Source organism: Chaetodon trifascialis, chromosome 3 (assembly GCF_039877785.1).
Source record: "Chaetodon trifascialis isolate fChaTrf1 chromosome 3, fChaTrf1.hap1, whole genome shotgun sequence".
NCBI lineage: Eukaryota > Metazoa > Chordata > Actinopteri > Chaetodontiformes > Chaetodontidae > Chaetodon > Chaetodon trifascialis.
The window spans coordinates 3,335,135-3,359,073 of NC_092058.1; the positions used below are offsets into that span (position 1 = coordinate 3,335,135).

At 42.9% G+C, this 23,939-nt stretch overlaps 1 protein-coding gene across 2 annotated transcripts in view; it reads left to right on the forward strand.

The window, feature by feature from the left end:
• Positions 1-23,939, forward strand: part of rims4 (regulating synaptic membrane exocytosis 4) — a 341,866-nt gene that overhangs the window by 1,780 nt on the left and 316,147 nt on the right. The window lies entirely within an intron of this gene.

A 23,939-nucleotide genomic window follows, 5' to 3' on the forward strand; every position in this document is an offset into this window, starting at 1 on the left:
CAGCAGGCTGGTGGTTGAATGGCAGACGTCCACTTAGACGATGATGTTGGCATGTGCATCAGTATGTGTGACTCTAATACATATATGTGTGTGTGTGTTGCATATAGGTGATTTCACACTATGATCGCTTGAAAGTTCATTGAGTTACAAACAGCCAATAAAACTCAGTCTTCATTTCATGCCAGCATCTATTTCACATTCAGTATTTTTAGTCACAACCTGGAGAGTCTGTGAAGTCTGTTTTGAAAGTGATGAACCAACCATGTGACTTCTGAGACGAAGTCAAGCAGTACTCAGATACTTTACTTCAGTAAAAGTAACAAAACCGCAGTGTAAAGATCCTGCATTCAAAGTTCTACTTCAGTAAAACTGCACAGGTATGACAAAAAATGTACTTAAAGTATCAAAAGTAAAAGTACTCACTATGAAAAATGGTGCCTTCAGAGTGTGAAATTACAGAGGCTTCAAGGTCCAGACAAGTTATTATTGTTTGCAACAAGATAAGAAACTTTCCTTTTTGGGGAGAATTCAGAGGCTCTCCTTTTGGTTTTGTTGAAAAGCAATTTACAACTTTATCGTTCCTGTCGGTACATGGTGACCTCCTGTAAATCCCAGAAGAGCTCCAGCCTGAGCCGGTCTAATCAGCCACATAACTGAAAACACCTGTGAGGTGTGAGAGGCCTTTAATCTGTAACAGCGCATCATCTTTCAGAAGGTGATCACATGCTTTGTGTGTAAAATCAAGTTAAAAGTACAATGTGTCCCTCTGAAATGTGGTCCATTAGAAGTCTAATGCGTCATACAGTTGGATATACTTAAAGTACAAACAGCTCAAATCTGTACTTAAGTCTCGTACTTGAGTAAATATACTTAGTTACATTCCACCACTGGCAGACTCTAATGTCTTGTCCACAATATGTTGACATTTGGTGAGTTTTGTCTCCAACTTTTAAGCCTCCTCTAATCATTTCCTTTAAAAGTGTCATGCATGTGATTTAATTTTGCCTTTGGCTTATTAAAACATAGATTTTATTCAGCATCAACTCATCTCATCATAAACTCTGGTAAGATTAGACTAACTGTGTGTGTTTGATGTCTCGTGCATGTGTGCGCACACACCTGTACGCGCCTGTGTGTTTACGTCAGATTTCCTATGATGAGATTGTCGGAAGGATCGAGTGTTTCCTCAAATGGGATGATGTCATTCGCTTTCCTCTGAACTGGTGTTATTGCTACATTGCATTACTCCTGATTTCCTGTTGTACTAATCCTGCCTGGAAAACTGAAGTACTGGATTGTCTTTTCCATCCAAATTGAAGTAAAGGATAAAAGTAGACTGAAAGTACACAAGAGTAAAAAAATAGGACAGGTTTTATAAGATTGTGTGTTTGCAGGTTTTAACTGTTGATGTGAGTGTTAGCCAGTGTTAAGAAGACCACAGGCTTCCTGTTAGAAACACATTCATCAACCGACACTCAACGTTTACAAATAACACAAGTTAAAATAATTATTAACACTTTAGTTCCCCAAATTTAACATTCAACAAGCTGAGAACAAACATCACAAATAGTTATTGTCAGCAATCCCAACATATTATTATAACACATTATTACAACACTGTTTCACCATATTGTCACTCATTAATGTGTTGTCATGCATCATCCTGTGGGCCTGTGTGCTGTTTATCTGCCTACAACTATGTTATAGTCTGTTATAAGACATTTATTACATGTTTATATGGTGCTTTTATTGTGTTTTTCTGTGGGACACGTTTTATTTACATCAGGCCACACAAAGACAGACAAGCTAGCTGTGGTTAGCCAACAAGACACCAGCAAATTTTTGCTCCATGCACCCAATCAGGTGAAGTTGGGCGTGGCTGCCAGAGGAATATCAGAGGAATTTTTAGAGCTTTATGCTGCTGTTGCATCACCAACATGTCGGTGATATTAAAACAACAGGAGAGAAGAAGTGGCTGCAGTGTGCAGGGTTTGAACTTGTTGTAGCAGCTGGGACAGGACCAAGGAGGCTGATGGCACCTGTTGTAGTTCTTTATATTGCAATTAAGAGCCATTTCCAATCCAATGCTTGCAGCATCTCGGTCTAACCAAAACCACCGAAACACAAGACAGCAGCTTATTTTTAGAGACACCTCACGCACCAATCTCACCTGCTGCTTTACAGCCACACAAACGCACACAGTTGCGGGAAACTAATTGCGTTTGACAAATCTGCTTCTTAATGAGACATGAGGCTGGAAAAAGGACAACTTTGAGCAGAAAACAATGAAAATGATTGTGACTTGTTTCCTCGTACATTAGCGGTGACAAATTGCTGCTGTTCACCGATTATTTGTCCCGCGCTCTCATGGGGGCTCGTGGCCCAGAACGATCACAGATAACGCTGCTGTGCACAGGACTAAAATCACCTTTAATCACTCCGCTCAGAGTCAATATTGAACCTGTGCCAGCAGAGCTAATCCTCCCAAACATTGTGGACTTTGTGTCCTCGGGGTTAAGGTGCTCCCAAACCACAGGTCAACAGCTCCGTAATCTTGTTGTCCAACCAGGAATGAACTGCAACCACCTGGACCACATCAGCCCGGGACCCTTTGCTGCATGTCTTCCCCATCTGTGTCTGTCCTCTGTAATGCACTTTTTAGTATCATTACTTTTTAAGATATTATTCATGGCTGTTAGCAGGAAGCGGTGTGGTCCTGGTCCTATAAGGTCTGATGCTCATTAGACGCCACTCCGATGCTGTTTTCAGGGTCACAGTCGAGGTCAGCGTGCTCTCCCTTAATTACCACCCTGAGCTCGTGACATGATCCAGGATGTTGTTATTTTTCCTTGTGGGTCTTGTAGCTATGAGATACTAGCATTGATGATGGGAGATGCTTGCAGTCCAGATGTCCACTGGGAGTGTTTCCGTAGCAGAGCGTCTGTTCTTCAGGCATTTTCTAATATTGTTGTATAAGAAGACTGAATGCATGTTTGCAGCTCATTTAGAGGCTGTGCTTCATGCAACAGCAGCGTCTCCATATCTTTTTCTTCCTGTCTTGCTTCCTTTAGAAACAACAGCAACTCATTTTGCTGTATATATGTCAAGACAGTGACATGAAATACACAATCGATTCTATAAAATATTCCATGAATTTGTACCACCTGGTTGAACAGTCGCTCGGTGCTCAGACTTTTCGTGTAGCTCCGCCATCAGATTTTTCTTTTTGTCCAGAAATTAACCTATGGCGGTGAACACGGTGAACATTATACCTGCTAATCATCATCACCTTTAGCTCAAAGCACCACTGAGCCTAATTACAGCCTCAGAGAGCCGCTTGTGTGGCTGTAGACTCCTCATGGGAAATCCGGTGTCCTTTAAACAGTTTTATATGACTTCTGATTGGTTCTGTCCGGTTTTGTTTGTCTGTTTGTCTTGCGCTTGGGAAATGCCATTGCATGAAAAGAACATTGAATTGTCTGTGTATACATTCAATATGTACAGCTTATAAAAATACTGTTGCCAATATGGACAATAAATGCAGTGTTTGTACTTTTGCTGCTGGAATGGGGAGTAGGGGTAAAACACAGTTTTACAAAGTGCTGGGTTGGCTGTCATACAGCATGTCTATATGTTTAACAAATGTCCTGGATGTTAGAGCGTCTCAGGGCGAAACCACATGTGACGCTAAAGCTAATTCACACTGTCAGCTGCTTCCAGTGCGTGTGTTCACTGACGCCGACCACGAGCCGTCTGATGAAGGGCTCCATGCCGGGGACATCACCTGTATGGAGGTGTGAATAATTTGTTCACACTCGGGAACAGATTTAAAACCTGCTCCTCTGGACGTCTCCGCTGAAAAACACCCCAACACACACGCCCATTCACCGAAGCGAGCGTCACTGTACGCACTCTTGCAAACACACATCTGTATGAGCACTCGTGCATTCAGAAATGTAGGTCTTCCCATGCTTAGACACACTTTTACACACTTCTGGGTACACATTCCCACACACACACACACAGATATGAAAGCAGCGTGTGAGGTAATCAGAGCGGAGCGGCAGGCCGTGGTTTGTGGCTCTCAGTCTAATTAAATGCTAATATGGCTGCTGATTGTGGTTGACTGCAGCTAAATAGAGGCCTGATTGGAGGTTAATTCTCTCTCTCTCCCTTTTTGTCCCTGTGTCTCTCTGCCAAGCTTCCCCTCTCCCTGCCACCTTTTCACTCTGCGGTTTAAAAATGCTGTTTGTAGGTTAATTCTGTCATCCCACCTTAAATTGTCTTTTAATCGCTCTCCTTCGTGTTTTCTCACTTTTCCCGCTTCCCTCACTCCCTGCGTTTCGTTTTTCCACCTTCTCACTTCAGTAAGTAAGGAAGTCTGTTCTCACAGCAGCAGAGCACCAGAGAGGACTTTTCCTGCCTGAAAAACTGCAGCTGAAATTCGGTTTACGTGTGTTTAGTGTCTGAAAATTGAATTTACAGCAAAATTTAGTGGCTGATTTGCAGTTACGAGTTATCTTTGAGTCAGAAAGGAGCTGTGATGGCGTGAACATGTTGTTCCAGGTGCAAGTGAAATGATGAAATATGATCCATGAAGTCAGATTCATGAGTTTGAAGGTTTATCAAACACAGCAGAAGCTCGCTCCTCTTGAATGTGCATCTTGAGCGTATTTGATTGGCCAAAACGGGCAATGAATGGTGCAAATCTACAAGAAATTTTCTGATCGATCGTACCCTCAGTTTAAGTCGTCTGTGGCCTCCAGTTACGAATTCGTCCAGCTGAATTTTGCACCATCTTTAAGCCAAATCTGTCTTTACTTTTTAGAGACTTTCTAAGTGACAGGGTGATGATAAATTACAATGCAATGCTCTGATGGACACACCCCTTTGTGGCAACAGTACCCGCCGACAGCAGCTGCCTCTCCCAGCAGGACATTACAGCCCACCACGCTGCAAAGCCTGCACAGGAATGTCCAAGGATGAGGACAAAGAGCTCAGGGCGTTGACCTGACCTCCAAACTCACTCGATATCAACCTGATCGAATATGCGTGGGATGTGCTGGAACAAGTCTGATCTGTGGAGGCCAAACCTGGCAACCCACAGCACTCAAAGGGCCCGCCACCTCGGTGCCGGACCACAGGAGACCCCCAGAGATCCGGTGTCCACGCCCTGATGAGTCAGAGCTGTTTTGGAGGCCCACACAGCGGACGGTTTTAATGCTGTGGCTGAACAGCGTATATAGAAAGAAGATGACACCATCCAGCAGCCATGACTTGATTTGTTGTCTCAATTATTAAACTATCTTACTTTTAGTAATAGGTGCTATAGGTGGACATACATATAGCTTTAAAGGTAAGTAACCTTTAAATGAGGGATGGGGAGTCGTTTTTCTATCACGGCTGTTTTACATCCTTCCTTACATCAGGGGGCCATATTAAATTATTGAACACATTTATCACACTAACCTCTGCGATGGCTGGAACTGCGTGGCTGGTTTTTCCAGGTTTGGGTCAGTCGGTTTCGAACAGAGCTGCTCTCAGTAGCAGGTCGTTGCTTTGCAGCTCAATGATTTCATGTTGTGGGTTGTCAGACACATCAGCTGGTTGCACATTAAATGGCTTACGTCCTAAAACATGTTCAGATGTTATAGCATTTGACGTAGACACAATGATTTGTCTTTTATTTCAACTTTTATTTTTATTTCTAAAAAATTTGGTCATTTCTCCTGGAAAACGTGACACTCTGCATCTATTGACATAATATTAAGCTCTATGTGCGTGCTGCATTCAGGGACCACTCAGAAGGACGTGTTTGTCTACTGTTTTATGTTGTTTTGTGCTGTCCAGAGATTTTTGTGTGTGTGTGTGTAGAGACGGGAGGTTGTCAGCAGGCAGGTGAGGTGAGTTCAGGACATTTTGCTTTCTCCCGTCGCCTTGGTGGGAACAACACATCTCTCTCTTTGACCTGATTTACTGTTTGCTATTTTCCTCTCTGTTCTCATGTCCCCCCAGATGATCATCAGACAGAACACACACACACACACACACACACACACACACACACACACACACACACACACACACACACACACACACACACACACACAGTATACGTGTTATCTAGCAGCTCAGGTGTCAGACTTCACTGCTCTTGGTGACAGACTGAACAGTAATTCTCCTGCATTACAGAGTAAATGTAAAACCTGAAAAATGTAATATTCACTCAGTGACTCATCACCTGTGTGACACAAACCAACACTGATTCATCTTAAAGGAGAAATCCTTCTAAAAGTCTCAGTGTTGACAGTCATGAAATACAGTGCAGAAGTTGTTGTTTTTTATATGAAAGTAGAGAGAGAGAATAGAGCCAGACATTTTCCAGCTGGCTTTTACTCTAAACCATTTCTACATCATAATCTGAGTTGTTGCTGCTTCAGAAACTGAACTTAATGTCTCTTCTGTGAGATCCGATCCAGTATTTGACCCACTCATAGGCTGCAGCCATCTCCGGTAGGTATGAGATAAATTATAACAAATGAAATTCAGTTACTGTGAAAATAAATGATGAAATTAAATTTTTAAATAATGAATTTCTTCAATTATGGGACAAATTGTTGCCTTTTTATTATTCAGTGTTTTATTTGAAGGGTTTTTCCTAACCTGAATCGAGGGTCTACGGACAGTGGATGTCAAACGCTGTACAGATTATAACACCCCCCCACCCCCGAGGCAAACTGTGATTTTGGGCTCTTCTCTCCTCATTAGGACAAATTGATGCATTTAATCATTAAAATTGTCGAGTATTTCTTCTGGGGGACCTCATATCCCCTCAGCTGTACCTGCTTTTCTCTACCTACGTCGCCTTTTTTTTTACCACTAACCCGTTAGCTCGCTGAACTTTTTGTTTTTTGTGTTTACACAGTGATGTATGTGGTTTATCTGTCTCATGTGCTTCAGACTTTATGTACTGTAACAATGTTTTTCATATAAAATCAGATGATATAGATGATACTTGTATACCTCAGTGTATTTTTTTTATATACGTTTGCCTACTTGCAACATATTTAGTACTTAGCAAATTTTACACCTTTTACTTTCTTCTAGAGTCAAATTGTAGCTATGACCATGTCCATGATATTGATAACGAAACATAAATACAAAAAAGAAAGCAAAGGTACGTTGCCAAAGCAGTTTTTAAAGAAATAATGGTGAAGTTTTTTTTCCTCTCGGGCGTGTTCTTGTTCATTCTGATCTTCCCATTAATCAGCTGGAGAAAAAAATCTCTAATATGGAAACAGAACAGGCGCTGCTGCTGCTGCTGCTCAGGGAGACTAATTGAGTCTATATTTCTTTGTGTGAGAGTATGTGCTGCTGTAATTCTCCAAATGTTCTCACAAGGGAAAGATGAGGAATTTTTATTTTCATTTTTTCAGCTCCTCGCTTCTTTAAGCAGCTTCTTTAGGTCAAAATCTTTGAAGATTAGGATTAGGATTACATTCAGGTTAGAGGTAATGTTTTGCTTTGTAGGTTTACGTTCATGTTACGTCTGTTTCTGAGTGTATTTCAGAAATTTGTGAACAAAAGTGTCTGCAAAACATGTGAAGTATGAGCCCGCAGCAGGTATTATGGCGTCATAACAGCAGCTAAGGTAATGAGATGTGACTTATTGTGGGAGGATCTGGAACATTAGCCTTCAACAAATCAGAGGACAGATGGAAAAAGAGCGATGGGAAGGAAGGAAGGATGAGGGGAAGGCGATTGATGGATGTTGGAGCAGAGGTGGAGGGAGGATGAAGCAAAGGAGAGGCAGGTAGGAGAAGATATGGAGAGAAGAAAGGAGCATCAATCATACATCAACCAGGGGTCACATGCATGGAGGCGGAGATGGAGATGGAGGGACAGGAAGGGAGGAGAGAAGAGTGATGGAGGTGAGAGAACATCAGGGGAGAGAGGGAGAAAACTGAAAAATTAAAATGGCTCACTAGGTCTCTTTTTCCCTCCTCGCTCATTACCCTCATCTTTTATCCTCTCTTCCTCCTTCCCTCAATGCCTTCCTCCCTCCTCTCCTCCCCTTCACTGTATCATCACTCCATCTCCTCATTCCCGCTGTTGAGTCACATGGAGGCCAAGCACAGAAAGGACAAAAGGAGAGACACATAAAAATAGAGGTTTCCAAGTCGAAGTAAATCTCACAACGCTGCGAAGTTGCGTTTTTAATGAAAGCATAAATGAAAAAATTGCAGTGAAAAGATTTACACCCGCAGGAGCGCTGCCAGTGTGCTTACAGTAATGTGTAATACTGAAAATGAGGCAGAGAGATGCATGGAGCCGACGTCAAAGATATGAGTTATGGAGGAGAAAGAGGGGAGACCGAGAGGAGGAGCGAGGTCTCTGGTGTGCTTCTGAGCTGGAGAGATGACCCAGAAAAGTCAGGAGTACAAAATGGACTGCCAGGAAAGGAGGTCTATTCTATAGGGAGGAGGAGGAGGCAGAGGAGGGGAGGAGGAGGTGAAGGCTGCAGGTGTTCATTTGTTATCCCGAGCAATATGGGAGCAGGGGAGGTGTTCTTCAGCGCGTTGCAGTCTAATGCAGGAACAATGGCCGCTCTTGTTTCGATGCAGTGGATGGAGAAAAGCTGCAGCACGTGTTCGAGAGGTCTGATTCATTAGAAATACACTACCAAGCGACCGAATGCTCATCTTTACCGAGCAGAGAACTCAAGAGCCGTGAGAGGACGGAGGTGTTAAGTTCAGCTTTTTCTGGATGAAACCAGAAGCCCTGAAGGGCATTCAGACTGATATCAAAGCACATTTTTCACTTTGATTCATTAGTGTAAAACTGAAACTGCTGGAGTATGAGTTTCTCAGTTGCCACATGTCAAAATGTTGGACCTGATGTGAAACAAACCCACTGGAAAAATCCACCCAAACCAGACGCGTGTAAATGAACTTTGACAGACTAATACCACACTGTAAAAAATACTCTATTATAAGTAAAAGTCCTGCATTGAACGTGTTACTTTAGTAAAAGTGTGTAAGTATAATCAGGAAAATGTACTTAAAGTTTGAAAAAATACTCAACTAAGAAAAATGTTAAAACTTCTCCCACCCCACTGTGCCAGCCTCCAGCTGTCAGTGCAGAACAAACTTCTGACAGACAGGAAGCAGCAGATGGCACCGGGACCATCAGCACTGGAGCTCCTCAGGGATGTGTCCTCTCCCCCCAGCTCTTCTCTCTCTACACCGACTGCACCTCAGGAGACCCGTCTGTTGAATTTCTGAGGCGGGAGGTCAAACAGCTGGTCCTCTGGTGCAGTCAGATCAACCTTGAACTGTGGACGATAGTGGACTTCAGGAGAAGTCTCTCAATGCTACCCCTGTCTCCATCCTCAACAACCTGTTTACACTGTGGAGACCTTCAGGTTTCTGGGATCCGCTGTCTCCAAGGACCTATGGTGGACAGCCTCAGTCATCTTGAAGGTGCAACAGATGATGGCACTTCCTGCATCAGCTCAGGAAGTTCAACCTGCCTCAATGGCTGCTGATCCAGTTCTAGACAGGAATAATCTGTCTGGGTCTGACATCAAACAGGACAACGACAGACTGCAGCGGACTACAAGGACTGCTGAGACCATCACTGGCGGCAACCTGCCGTCCATCCAGGACTGACACAAATGAACAAATTCTGAAAACAGTGAGAAGTGCCATCACCCAGTTTCACCTACAAAATGTTTGCATTGTCCAAAAAACAATACAAAATTTGGATTCATTAAAAATACATTTGAATAATTGAAAGGAAAAACAAAGAGTCGTCACATCTGTGACGCTTTTTTCACTCCATAAACAGTTGGGTAAGTTTAATTTATGACAAAACATCATATTTTATCAAGTCGTCTTATTTCTTGTTTGCAAACATCTTAATTTGTAAAGTATATAATTGTAGTAGAGGAAAAAGCACAATATTTCACTCTGAAATGTGGTGAAGTAAAAGTAGAAAGTTCCATGAAAAGAAAAGTACCTCACATTTGTACTTTGGTACAGTACTTGAGTAAACATACTTCATTTCATTCCAGACCTGAGGATATTTAGACCCAACCCAAAATATGCTGGACCTGAGCAGACCCTAATAATAAACCTAATAATAAACTGGAAACAGCGTGATAAGGCACCAATTAAAGAGCACAGCAACACATGTGGCCGTTTCCCTGCTCGTCACGGCTACACCCTCCGCCTGCCTCAAAGAACTCATTTCCCTCCTGTGATGATGATGATGACGACCACATGGAGATCCGCACAGAGGTGCGCAGCAGACGCGGGGAAGAGATGGAGGCGGTGGAGAAAGGACTTGAAGACGGAGGAGGGAAAGAGGCGGAAAATGAAGGAGGAAGGCAGAAAGCTGAGTGATGGCCTTCCAGTGGGCCCGACCGGCCTGACAGGCTGCTTTGTGCCAGACGGAGAGCAGGAAGTCAAGTTGTCATGTGGGCTTCAAGTGCAGACAAAGCCACATGAGACGAGCTCCGCGGAGCCTCTTCAAGCACACCGTTACATAATAAATCAGAGTGTGATTTCACTCTTGATGCCGCAGCCGGTTAACAGCCATGCTTTGTGCGGTAATGACAGGAAATCACTGAGAGGCAATCTGAATGTGTTGATCCGTCGAGCTTTGACAGCCACCTCCCATTGTGTGTGATGACAGGTTAAACCCTCCCTTCCTGCTCCGGCAGCTTGTAAACTCTGCTGATACAAGCGTCTGTTAGCAGTGAAATAGAAATGTTAGTCAAGAGGAGGGAAAAAACGACCTGAAAAGGCCTGTTTGAGCCTTTTTCTCCTTTGTTTCGCTTTAACCTTTAACTCCCCTCCCCTCCCTCTGCCTCTTCATGTAACTCTATTTCCTTACTTCTTTCATTCCTCCTCTGTCTCTCTCTCCCATCTTCCTCACTCTGTTGATTTCCTCTTCCATTTTCCTCTCTGCCCCTCCTCTCTGTGTCCCCTCCCGTCAGTCTCTCCTACTGTGCGCCTCCTCTTCAGTCTTCACCCCTCATCACGTCTAATTGTCTGCCTTTTCCTTCACCTCCTGCTCTCTCTCTCGTCTTCATTGCTCCTACTTATCTCTCCTTACACTCCTCTCTCCCCTTCTCTCTCAGGGTTACGCTCATAATGAAATCTATACAGTTTACAGCATCTTGGATTTTATTTTCATTGCTCTGGTGGTCGTTTTTATTGCTTACTTATGCAGCAAAACAGGCCTTTTTCACAGCAGACGTTTGGACTTTTCATAGTAGTAAAAGCACAGATGGAATTAATTACGTGAACGACGGCTCTGTTTGATTCAAGTATTTCCATTTCTAGCATCCTTCTCTTCAAAAAACTTTATTCATATACAGAAACGTTGATACTGAGTGTTATGATCATGGTCATGTCAGTTGGTTACAGAAAAGATGGAGGTCTTGGTCGGAGTCATTGCTGACCTGTGGCACGAGACAGGACTTGATGACTTTTTCGATGTTTAACTAAAACTTTTCTCTTATCTTAAAGGAATCATCTGACACTTTGTGAAACACGCTTATTTGCTTCCCGGTGGAGAGTTAGGGGACGATTGATACCATATCTCTCCTTTAAATATGAAGCTACAGCTAACAGGTGGCTAGCTTAGCTTAGCACAAAGACTGGAAACGGGTGGAAACAGCTAGCCTGGCTCTGCCCAGAGGTAACAAAATCTCACTGTTAACACATGATATGGACCAATACTGGACCAGTCTGTAGTGTCAGAGTCCGGCGCTCTTTCCTCCCAGTCATCAGCCTCAGCCTGCTCCCTGTGACGTTTGTGCAATGTCAGGATGTCATGCTTCCTGCCAGTATGTAAATCTGATTTGCAATAGATAGGGTTCAATTCCAGACACTGTGAACACACTTATTGGTATGAAATTTGAGTTTCTCACATATGCTTGCTCTTTTTGATGCAATAATTTGCGCTCAAAGCCGTGACAGCATCAAAGACCGTGCGTAATCTCTCGCAACCGCACCTTTCCTCCACCTCTTGTTTCAGCGGTGCACTGCTGCTAAATCAAAGGGAGCGAATGCACATCGCTCAGCTTTAACGTTTGTCCCGTTTCATGACGAAATGAAATTGAAAGTTCGTGTACGTATCTGATGTGATTATCAATAAATCTTTTACAAACCCCTGATGAATGTGATAACGTGCTAATCCTTTTTGACATGTGCTCAATTAAAAACTATACAAAGATGACATATTCAATGTTTTTCCTCATCAGCTTCATTGATTTTTGTAAATATATGCTCCAAAAACACCTGTTTGGATCATTCCACAGGTAAACAGGCTCATTGGTAACAGGTAATAGCATCATGATTGGGTATGAAAGGTGCATCCTGGAAAGGCTCAGTCGTTCACAGGCGAGGATGGAGTGAGGTTCACCACTTTGTGAACACATGATTGGATAGAGGATGTTACTACATGGACTCAGGAACATGTGTTTTTATTCATGTTTAAACAGCGTGAAATCAGAGCTGTAGTTTTCATTTGCTGACATCACACTTCTGATACCTTTTCATGGACCTCTAATTAGAGAATCATCAGGCGCTTCTTCTCTTTGCTGCATAGCTGCGAAATAATTGAATGTGAAGGTGCTCTAATTTAATTTTCAGTGTAATTTCTTGATGTGATTATCGCGTTGAAAAGTGCATTAACAGTTAATAGAGTTACAAAATCTCTGATGACACCTGCATGCTGTGATAACATTTCCGGTAACTTCAGTATGTTAATTAAATGAACGCGAGGACAGACAGAATCGCTGTAAAGGTGTCTTTATGGACAGGCATAAAGCTGTACCGCCTGAACCGACGGCCGAGCTGTAAAACAGCCACTTTTCTCCACACGCACTTTATTGCCGACTGCTGCCTCATGCAGTCATTATCTGGCAAGAGGCTGTTTGTTGCTAACTGTGCTTACGAGCGTTTGGGGGGCGATCGAGAGCTTGAGATTTGCCATCGCTACTTTGTTTAAAGATACGCTCACTAATTTTGTTATCGGCCTCAGGAGTGTCGCCACATTGTCTCTCAGCTCGGTGTTGATATTTCAAATTTTTATACAGCTCATACACACACAGCTCATTCATTTTGTCAGGACGGAAACAGACGTCTCTTATCAATCCAACATGTTGTTTTAAACTGCAAGAAATCAGCATTTTTTGAGCTCAAAAAATGGACTCATGTCTTGTTAGGGTTAGATTCATTTCACAAAAACACAATCAAGAAAAATGACAGCAAATCAGCAAAATTTGATTAAATTAAAGGGACAAAGTGATCAAGCAGTCATAAGAAGTAGGAGTCTTGTCCGTCGGGAGCAGAAGAAGAAGTCAGGTGATGTGATTATAGAGCCATGTCGGTGCAGGGAGGCGGCTGAAGCAGCTGTTTGTTTCCCGTTTCCTAAAGCGTGGTTATTACTGGGACCAACCCAAAACCTCAACCATAGCACAAAACACAAACGAGGCATTGTGTTGCTAAATTTGGAGGACTTAACGATAGAAATATGCAACCTACTTTTCTCTAAAATGGACTTTTTAAAATGCTAAATGTTTCGGAGTGCTTAAAAACTCAGTACTCTTCTTTCTGAGCCGTGTAGGTCTGTTTTATCAATCAGATTTTTAGTGTTCCTCCTGATTCTGACGTCGGCTCTGACTTAAATATGAGCCATTCTTCATCACTGTTTTTCAAATGTGGGGAATCGTTTTAGGGGGACTCTTCCAGTGGTGCACACAGGGTGAATTATCAAGAATCACAGCCAAAGCGACACGACGTGTTGTCATCTGATACAATAAAAATTTTAAAGCCTAACAGCTGTTGGGCCATCGGAGCACTCAGAGGAAGGATGGCTCAAGTAAATAAACTTTGAAAAGAACCTCAGTGATGGTTATGGCCTGTAAAAAAAGAAAATGTGCTGAAGTCAAGTGTGTGTTCGGGTTTGTCCTTAAAAACAGCCTTTAGTGTCAGTATTTACTTGCCTTTACTAATTTCATCAAGTCCTTGTTATAACTGAGTCTTCAGAGTAGTCTGCTCATCTCCAAAAGTCCTTGCTCAGACATTTTTCTCATTTTAAAAAGTCCTTGTTGGAGCCTCTGCTTCCATTTTGGACCACTTAGTCCTCCATGCGTCCCTGCCATCTCAATACAGACCTTGGCAGGAAGAAATCCCCACAGTGCCAGCTGTAATAGAGGATCGAGGACTCTGTTGTGTGTGTGTGTGTGTGTGTGTGAGTGCTAACACAAGTGCTTTTCGTGTGTGTGCGTGTGTGTGTTTGTGTGTGGTCAAAGATCCAGCCAAAATCATCTTAAATTTATTTCATCGGAAGCACCAACAGAATTGGTCCCCCTTAAAGTGATTTGTTCTCCCTGCAGCAGCACAGTAAAACTGTCCAGTCATTGATCCCAAGAAAAGCGAGAGAATGAGGACGCGAGCACCAAACGACGGTTTTGTGTTCAGTTAAATGGATTTCAGCAGGATCCTTTCAGTATGTCACTTAGTCTCTGAAACTTTAGGGAGTTGTGTAAACTGTAAAGACGTAAAGATGTATTAGCTGAGCTGATTTGTAGAATGTGTCACGCATTAGTCTGATAGGAAAACCCTTGGTACATCTGGGCTTTTATGTGCGTTCACTGCAGCGCTGCTACTTTTAGCTTATCTTAGCAAGAAGACTGAAAGCTGAAGGAAGCTGTTGTTGTGCTGTGAAATATCTCTGAATGTATCTGGATGGTTCTAAATCATACGAGGACATTTATCTCTCCTCCAGGATGACCTTTAGTTTATGCAACACTGAGTTTATGACCATACCTGCAAAGCTAATGACCTCAGCTGCACTTTGCGTTTACGGCTAATTATTAGCATGCTAACACATACACTCAGTTGGAAAACATTCTGAGCATGTTAGCATGCTGACGTTATCATTCAGCTCGTCTGCTGTGCCTCAGTGCAGCCTCATAAAGCCACTAACATGTTTATAGACAGAAAGTGAGATATTGTTGTTGATGCACTGGAGCTATTTCTTGTCCAGCAATGTCTCCTAACAGAGTTTTTAAAACTCTGAACAAAAGCCAGATTAGCATTGGATGGATTGGTAACTGGCTTCCGAGATAAGTACACATTAATAGCACAGCTTAAGAGCTGCTTGAAGGTGCATTTTCTGTTAGATTTGGAGTTCTGCCAATCATAATCCACTGCTTCAAGGCTCAATGCTAAGCTAGGAAAAACATGGCCCGGACCTGCCTGTGCTGGATACGACCTGCGGACATTAAACTGATATCGAGTGAAGCCTACCTCAGCTCTCATAAAATAACATTTACTGTACAAAATACAATCAGAACTGATGGGAATGAAGAACAACTGAGTAAACATCAAGCCCAGGTTGTAAAAAAGTTGTATTTTGATTCAAGAACAGATGAATTTGATTTTATGTAGATAATAAGTAAAGGTAGAAAATATTGTGATGCAGCTTTAAAATTCTGATTGAAGATTCAGTTAAATGCTGATGCAACTTCTCTACTTTGTTTTAAACTACCTTTTTAGGACTGCTTTAGTTACTTTACAGGGTCTCGTCTGTCCCACAATGGAGACAAATATCGGCGTTTTAACTCCAATAGTTTATCGGCGTGTTGTCTTGCTTCAGCGACACAGTGCTTAACGTTTGGAGGAGCAGAAATGTGTGATCTCCCGTTTGTCCTCTCTTTTATTATCGCTCCTCGGTGATGCTGCCAGCCTCTCATTTCATCTCTTTCTATCTTTATCTCCTCTCTCTCTCGTTCCTGTCGCTCACACTCTGTCTCGTTATTTTTAATTCTGTCTCCTCTTTTGTGTCTTGACAGATTTCGTGCCTCCCTCTTTTTCTATTTCTTCTCTCTGTCTGTCTATAACCACCCTTTTTGGCAGAAGTGTCAGCGTTTGCTCCTCAAACCCGATAAAATCGATGCACCAGACCACGACCTCCTGGTGTATTTAAATCAAAGCAATAAGGAGCCCCAGTTTGCATGGAAAAGACATGCACTGGTGATATTTAAGCCTGTGTGAGTAAATAATGTATAAACATCCTGACGTCAGCGTCCTCACATCCTCCCTGCTGCCACCACCCTGAACAGATCCCAGAGGAGGTTTCAGGGAGGGAAGTAAACGTCTGACTGAGGCTCACAACCTGTGGTTACATTTATATTTCACCCTTTAAATGTTTAGCTGACCTAACAGAGACTGACTTAAGGAGATTAAAAGCACATTAAGTAATTTAGCCTTTATTGACCTGCACTGGTCAGCAGGAAGTGCAACAATATAAGTAAAAATCAGGTGGTCTTATCTGAGCCCACACCACCACACTCCTTACTATTGTTTTTTTAATGATAAAAACATAAAGTTTGTCAGCCACTTTGTTCAAGACTGAAATATCTTTATGGGCTGTTGGCAAGATTGTATTTTGGTGCAGATATTCATGGTGATGAGGATGAATCAGACTGCGTTTGGCCATCGTCTGACAAAGTGTTCACTCATCCAGTGCAATTGAATGAAATCTCTCAACAACTATTGAATGAACAGTCACGAAAATTTGCCTCAAACATTCATGTCACCTGCAAGGTTCATTGAAAAATAACCCATCAGGTTAATATAATGTTCAATACTTTGATTTATGACCAAACAATGTTCCATCAGCCTCAGCTGTACCTTGTATTTAGTGCTACTTAGCTAATGTTAGCATGCTAACAGTTTTTTTTTAATGGTGTAAACATTAAGGCTACTCATCAGCATGTTAGCATTTTCACTGTGCAAGCGCTGCCGAGCTGCTAGCATGACTTTAAACTCTTTCACTTTAAATATAGCTCTTCCAGTTTAATATTTTCATTTTGTTTTTAATATACGAGCCATAACCTTCACAAAACAGATGAAAAACCATCTTTTGTGTCCATAGATGATCAGTCTTAAGCAAACACCACGTGTGTGTTTTCAAGCGAGAGCGCTCAGGTCAAACTCAGTGCAGCGGGTTAAAAGGTCATTAATGAACCCATGACAAATGAAGATTTTTATGACAGAAATGTATAATCAATACAAAGGTTTAACCAGAGTATTGGCAGCTGCAGGCCCGATCAATAACTCTCCCGCAGGTCACCGTGAAACTCCATTTACCCTGAGTGGAGACGATGGAAGCTATCCACTCCAATTTACCAGGGAAATTTTCTGGGGCAGGGACGAGGAAAAATGATCAAGTGATGGGAATCTGTGCGTGCACAAACACACACACACACACACACACACACACACACACACACACACACACACACACACACACACACACACACACACACACTCATTTCATTGTAGACATTATATAGACTTACATTCATTTGGAGACTTACCCAAATCATAACCATACACACTGCTACTGGAGTCTTCACCCTAAAATGTAATGATTTACATCATGAGGACTTGTCTTTTGTCCCCACAAGGAAGGCGAGTCCCCAAACTGTGGCTGTAAACACATTTATGACCCCACACTCACACACAGAGTGTAGCTCCAGTATGAGAAGTGGGCCAGTCTCGTTCTTGATCTACATGTATGTTGATTGACACTGTTGGTCTCTGGCATCAGATTCATGTTCCACTGACATAAACGCTTCTCACCAGCGTGCACTGATGCTTATTGTTTAAATTCATCCCACTGCCGACTATCACACACCACTGCGCTGCTGTCCACCCGCACACTGCTGGTGTCCCGCTGTGATTGGTGGTGTGTTTGTGCCGCTCAGACGGCGTATAACACGTGAAAACAGTATGTCACTCCTCTTCCTCTGCCATACACACCTCCGCTCTGGTTTCTGAGTGCAGCTGCTGGCTGTTTGTACATCGCTGCTGTGTAACATATGAAAACAATATGTCACTGTTGTCCACTGGCTTCCCCGTCCACTGTTCAGTTTCAAGCATAAACCAGCTTGAAAGGTCTAACCTGATGTGTCCTTGAGCAAGGCATTCAAACCCTGGCTTCTCTCTGCCAACTGTACGAGCCTGTAATTGGTACAGTAGCTCCCAGGTGTTCAAAAATAGCACCGTGTGCTCAGCAAAACCTTTCATTTAGAAAAAAAATGCTTATCTACCAATAAAGTAATTAGCTCCGACTCTTCCGGCCGGCGACGTTCCGCTTTGCCTGTCGTTTGTGGTGCCAAGAGGTTTCAAAAAGCAGCTTCTCATTCATCTCCAGTCTTAGTCATCGCTCGTCATCCACTGCAGCGCCTCTCAGGGAAAGTCATTTTTCAAATAAATGCAACTCTTTCAGTGCCTCCCAGGATCCTCCTTCTCCTCCTTTTGCTCTGACAAGCACCTTATGCCAGATTTTCTCTCTTTCTGTAATGAATGGGCCGATGGCGACGGAGCAATTTCACTCACTGCACATCACAGTACATCTATTTTATTTAACCATTTATTCATGCACGGAGGTTCGGATGTGTGGTGTTGCTTCATTTCCACTCAGGAATGGGATGGATAAAAGTTTTAGCTGATAATAATACCAGGAAAGCTGGTTTGAGAGATGACGAATAAAAAATGTCCAAAACCTGTCTGCAGAACTAACAGATAGCAGCATGAGAAATGTGAGGAAGAGGTATTTCAAGGTGGCTGTAAAATTTAGGCAGAGCATCGTCTACACAGTATTCTGCATCTTCACACCGAGGACCATTTTTAGACGTCTGCTTCTTCTCCCACAGACCGGGTGTGTGAAATTAGGCCAAGCTAAAACGTATCATGACGTTTTATCTTTCTCTTTTTTTTTCCTGTGCCACCCAGAGGAGACGTGCCCTGACTGCCTTCATTAGCTTTTGTGACAAACCTCAGAGTGGAGGTACGGGAGGGAGGGCGGGTGGGTGGGCTCGGGGATACGTCACGAGCTCTCAGCGTGGCATGGGAGGCAAACAGAGCCTCAGATGTGTGTGAAGTTGAGAGTTTGGAAACTTTATAAAGGGGTTTGGGGAGAAAAGGAGGAGAGAGGAGGGAGCTTGTGTGATGCCACGGTTCATCGTATGGTTATACAGAGAGAGGGTTAGGACTTGTTTGATTCCCACTATGTAACCCCCCCACTGTGTGGCTCTGTTTGCAGTGCTGTTAGGAGGTTTATATATAATCCTGCACCAAATGTTGGCTCGGATGGGGGTAATTGTTTATGTAGAGAGGTGGACTAAAGATAGAAATGGCCGTGCTTTCACTCTGCATTTCCTCAGAGAAGGAGATCTAAAACGCAGCTGACGTCTTTGTCATCCAACACCTCAATCTGTGCATCGTTTCCAACACGTGAGATTCAAACTCATTTCACACCTCTTTGTCCTCCCCTCTTTCTTCCTCTCACCAAGCGTGTCTCAGGGAGGATGCTATTAGACTCTCTAGGTATTGTGACTAAGGTGTGAGTCACAAGTTGATTGATGTAAATGTCATTGATTGCTTGAGTAGACCAGACAACACATAAATCAGGATTTGTTTATGGTCAGGGGTGTTAAAGGTTTATTGGATTTTTTTCCTACTGTCTGTTGTTCAGCTGTTTTCATTACTAGAATCTGACCAGAACAGACAAGCTTCGCTAACAAGCTAACAAGAAATGGGAATAAGGTAAAAACCAATAAAATCAATGTCCGCCAAAGACCAGGAATTGCGTAACTGTCGATTGCGAAAGAGGCGACTGTGTGAACAATCAAGGGAAGGAAAGACTAAGAATCCACAGATGCACTGTATGATTTATGCTAGCTGGTTATTTAATGATGCTAACAGCCCAAATGCACAATTGTCACCAGCCCTGCAATTGTATTATGCAACAAAAATGTACGTGTGAACACTTAAGATGCCACAAATTGTCATAATATCAGAGTGAGACAGCTTGAATCAGAGACAGAAGTCCACCAGGAAAAGTCTGTATATTTTGACAAAAGCCTTTTGAACGACTTTCCCATCTCACCGCTTTGTTGTTAGCGAGCTTACAGCTCAATTATTAAGAACATATTAGATTCACACAGCAGCGAATGCACCTGTAGGAGCTAGCATTAGCAGGTCAAAAACATTAGCATTGTATGTCATCATTTTGCTAAATGGTTCTGCAGGTAGCTGAGTTCCCTCAGCTAACAGGAGCACAGACTGTCACAATGACCTATAAAGAAACTATGTCCGTCTGCGTGACGTAAGCTTTAACGCTGGGTTACATCGTGTAGCTTTTAGACATTTACCTTATTTGTGTCAAAGTTGTTCAGAGCATGTTGTGTGTTTCTGTAGAAGTCCTGTTTCTCTGTGTTTTCACTCATTTAGGCCACACGGTGTGACCTACCTTCCCAGTCGGCCTGTCTGTCCGTCAGTCAGTGTGTTGGCCAGATCAGTTGGCTGAATGGGGAGCAGCTATTTTTGTGTCTGTTCTGGTTTCATTAATATCTCTCTGCTGGGAGACAAACTAATGAGTCCTGGCTCTCTGATTGCTACATCACAACTTTTGTGAGTCACATCAGACACTTTTTGTGCTACATCACAGTGGGCGCTCTCCATCACACGCTGTGAACCACTTCGTTACAAATACAGTAGCCTATTTTAGAGAGGAGTGGGATTTTACTTCTGTTCTGTCTCTGAGATGCTTGTGCTCATGTTTTAACACATATCTACGATATTATAATGAAATAATTCGTCGCAGATGTTTGACCTTTGTGGGACACTAGGGAGGACCAGCTGTCATGGAGCAGAGCTGTGGTGACAGAAAGGGGAGAAATCAGGCTGACAGAGTGGACGGAAACACTTTGCAATTCCTCTGACACACTGAGCAACCAGATTTTACGTGACCGGACCAGACTTAAGATCCCAAACATGTGGAAACAAATAAACAACAACAGCTGGTCACAGAGGGAAAAAGTGGTGCGGCTCGGCTTTCCAAGCAGCTGCTGGCTGTCGGAACATCTGTCTCCTTCCACCCGTAAAAAAACGGTGTTTCGGGGTCATTACCTGTAGCTGCTGTGGACTGCTCACGATGAGTGCAGCACGTATGAAGGGATTATCTCATTGTTCTGCAAGAAAGAAGCTCATGTCATGAGAATAATTTGGAAGATGCAATTAAATTCTACAAGATAGTGGCTTTAAATTCACTGCGTAAAATTTAAATGGCTCGAGTACGAAGGAGGTTTTTTTTTTCTCACATTTTGGTGAATAATTCACAATATAGGCCCATTTTACTCCTTTATTTAGACATGAAGCAATAAAGCATACTAAAAAACATTAATAATGTGCAGTAATGTAAATTTCCTCACAGTTTGAAAGTAATACCAAATTCACATTTTGCACTCATGCAGATTCATGCAACTCTTAGGGTAATATGCACCTGAAGTGAATTTCCGCGGCGTGGAACAGAGAAAGTCTTATTTTATCTTACTTTTAAGTAAGGAGTAATCCTGAGTTGGACACAAATAGATTCTGATGTGAGAAAAAGGCAGAAGAGAAATTATCCGTGAGGAAGAGCAGAGACACGTGAAAAGGTGTCTGAAGTGAGGAAGCACAGAAGCTCCACTTAAACGTGAATGCAGTGAGAACAGGTGTGAAAGCAGTTTGCTGATTAGAGATCTGAAGAGTCAGGAACCTAACCTGAATTAGTCATTAAAGGTTGCTTGCATCACCGCTGACTGAGAGCTAATCCTGCCTTAACTAAAAACCTGAAGCCAGCAGAGTTTTCTCAGCTGTGTCCCAAAATGGCACATGTGCAGATAAGTTTCCTGACATTTTTGGGACTTTTTTCTGACCGGCAGAGCAAATAATAACGCCGACTACGACTTAAAGCACAGAAACAGAAAGACGGACAGAGACAAAGAGAGATCTAATGTTAGGTGGAAAGCAGTGTAGAAATGCTGTAAATAAGAAAAACTGTCGCTCCTCTAAGTTTTAATCTTTTATCTTGATGGCCTGGGAAGATTGCCTCTCACTCCGCTGCAGATGAAGCGTGTTGAGCTGGATTGAATTGAATGGAGATAATATCCCATCAGCGCCATGAAAGGGTCGCTGAGAGGCACGGCGGTTGACTTGTCTCCCGCCATTATCCACCTGCTGTATTAGTTATGTAACTCTACTCAGCTTCAGCTCACCACCGGTGACGAGAGGTGACAGCGGGTTACACACACACACACGCACACACACACACACACACACACACACACACTAAAACTGTTTTAGTGTTAATTTTTTATTGAATTAAACGTGTGTTTATTATTCCGGTTGACTGTGGAGAGCGTGAAAGTGCAGTTAAAAGTGAAAACGCCTGCGTTTCTGTCTGGGTCTTTTCTTAGCGGTCAGAGAAAGTTGACATGTCTGAGCTGTGGTGAGGTAATTGTACAGACTCTCACTGCCTGCAGACTGTGAAGCATGTCATTCTGTTAGATGCAGTGATTTATCTTCTGCTGGTATCTCTCACACTGAGCTTCTTGATGCTGCAGCGTGAAGTGAAGCAGTTTCATTTGAGTCCAAGTAACAAACAATATGTCTGTCTGTCAGCGGCTGTGGAGGGTTTTCTGCTCGTTGATAGGCTTTAACAGACGCTTTATGAGATGTCTGAGATGTGACTTCATGCAGACCTTTAAATGTTTAATTGATGCTGCCAAAGACGAGAATGACTTGTGACTGTTCTTACCACAATGGTGCACATCGGGCTGCTGGACTGAGAGTAAAGCAGATTTGGATGCTTGTAAATCCAGACGCAGGGCAAGATTAGGATTAGGAAGTGTGTTTTACAACTACAAACGTTTTTATGTGGTTGGTCAGGTTGTTCACCGGGGCTCACGAGCATTAAATGTGCATTCTGACCCATTTTTTGCGGCTTGTAATCCCAGGAGTTTTAGGCTTATGCCTCTGGAACTCATTGTAAATCGCTCTGACAGCATCAGGTAAATGAAATGAAATTCAAATGAAAAGTGTAAATGCAGGTGAATATGTTCATGTATGTAACATTAAGACTGTTGGAGCTCGGTGAGCTTAAAGACCAAATATGAGCCAGTTGCGGCTGATGTTCGGCAGCTTGCTTGGCTTTGTTTTTTAACTCTTGAGCACTTTGAGCCAGTTTTTTGCATCATGTATTTCAAATCTATCCTGAGTTATTTAGGGCTCTGTTGCAGAGTCGTGCTGAAATCAAGTTGGGATATTTCACTTTGCTGCAAACTCATTTGAGATGGTAATTCATGTCTTAACACTTTATTTCCCACAACTGCAGGTGAGGTTAAAAAAAATCGTCTCATTCCCCTCAAATACCGCCGCTCCATTTAATACAGATGCACAAGCTATGCTTTAGCGTCTTTCAGCTAACTCCACTGTAAACCAAACCACCGGGCAGCGAGTACTTTTGGTTGCGAACCCTAAACTAACCAAAATGCGAGTGTTTCACAGCAGCTACCACTTAACAGGGAATGAGATGCAGAGGTGTCGGTATCTGACAAACTGGGAAGAAAACGTGTTGGTTGAAATGGAGAAACTGTTTCAGAGGTGGAAAACGTAATTTCAAGTTTTAGTGGCAACCCCTCAGAATCAAAAGGCTTCGTTCGTTCTGCACCAGAAATCAGACACCAGTTTCCATAGACAGGACTGGAATTCTGCCAGCCACATCGGGATTAAGGACAAAAAGGGATGTGGCTGCAATCAGCGATTTATCCTGGTGGGGGGCGGGGGGGGGGGGGTCCCTGTGGCCTAGTGGTCTAAGGTGGATGCATGCTGTATTCCACCAAAGGGCTCTTTGCTGCACTTCTATGCTGTCTTTTCTGCTTGCCACCGTTGTTTCTTCTACATCTGTATTTCCACTTTTGATGGAAAGCAACGAAACCACGACTGCTCTCCGGAATCAAAGCTTTAGAAAATAAGGAAATATATAAGCAGAGTAGCAGAGACAGGCTGAGGAAAAGTGGGCTCACC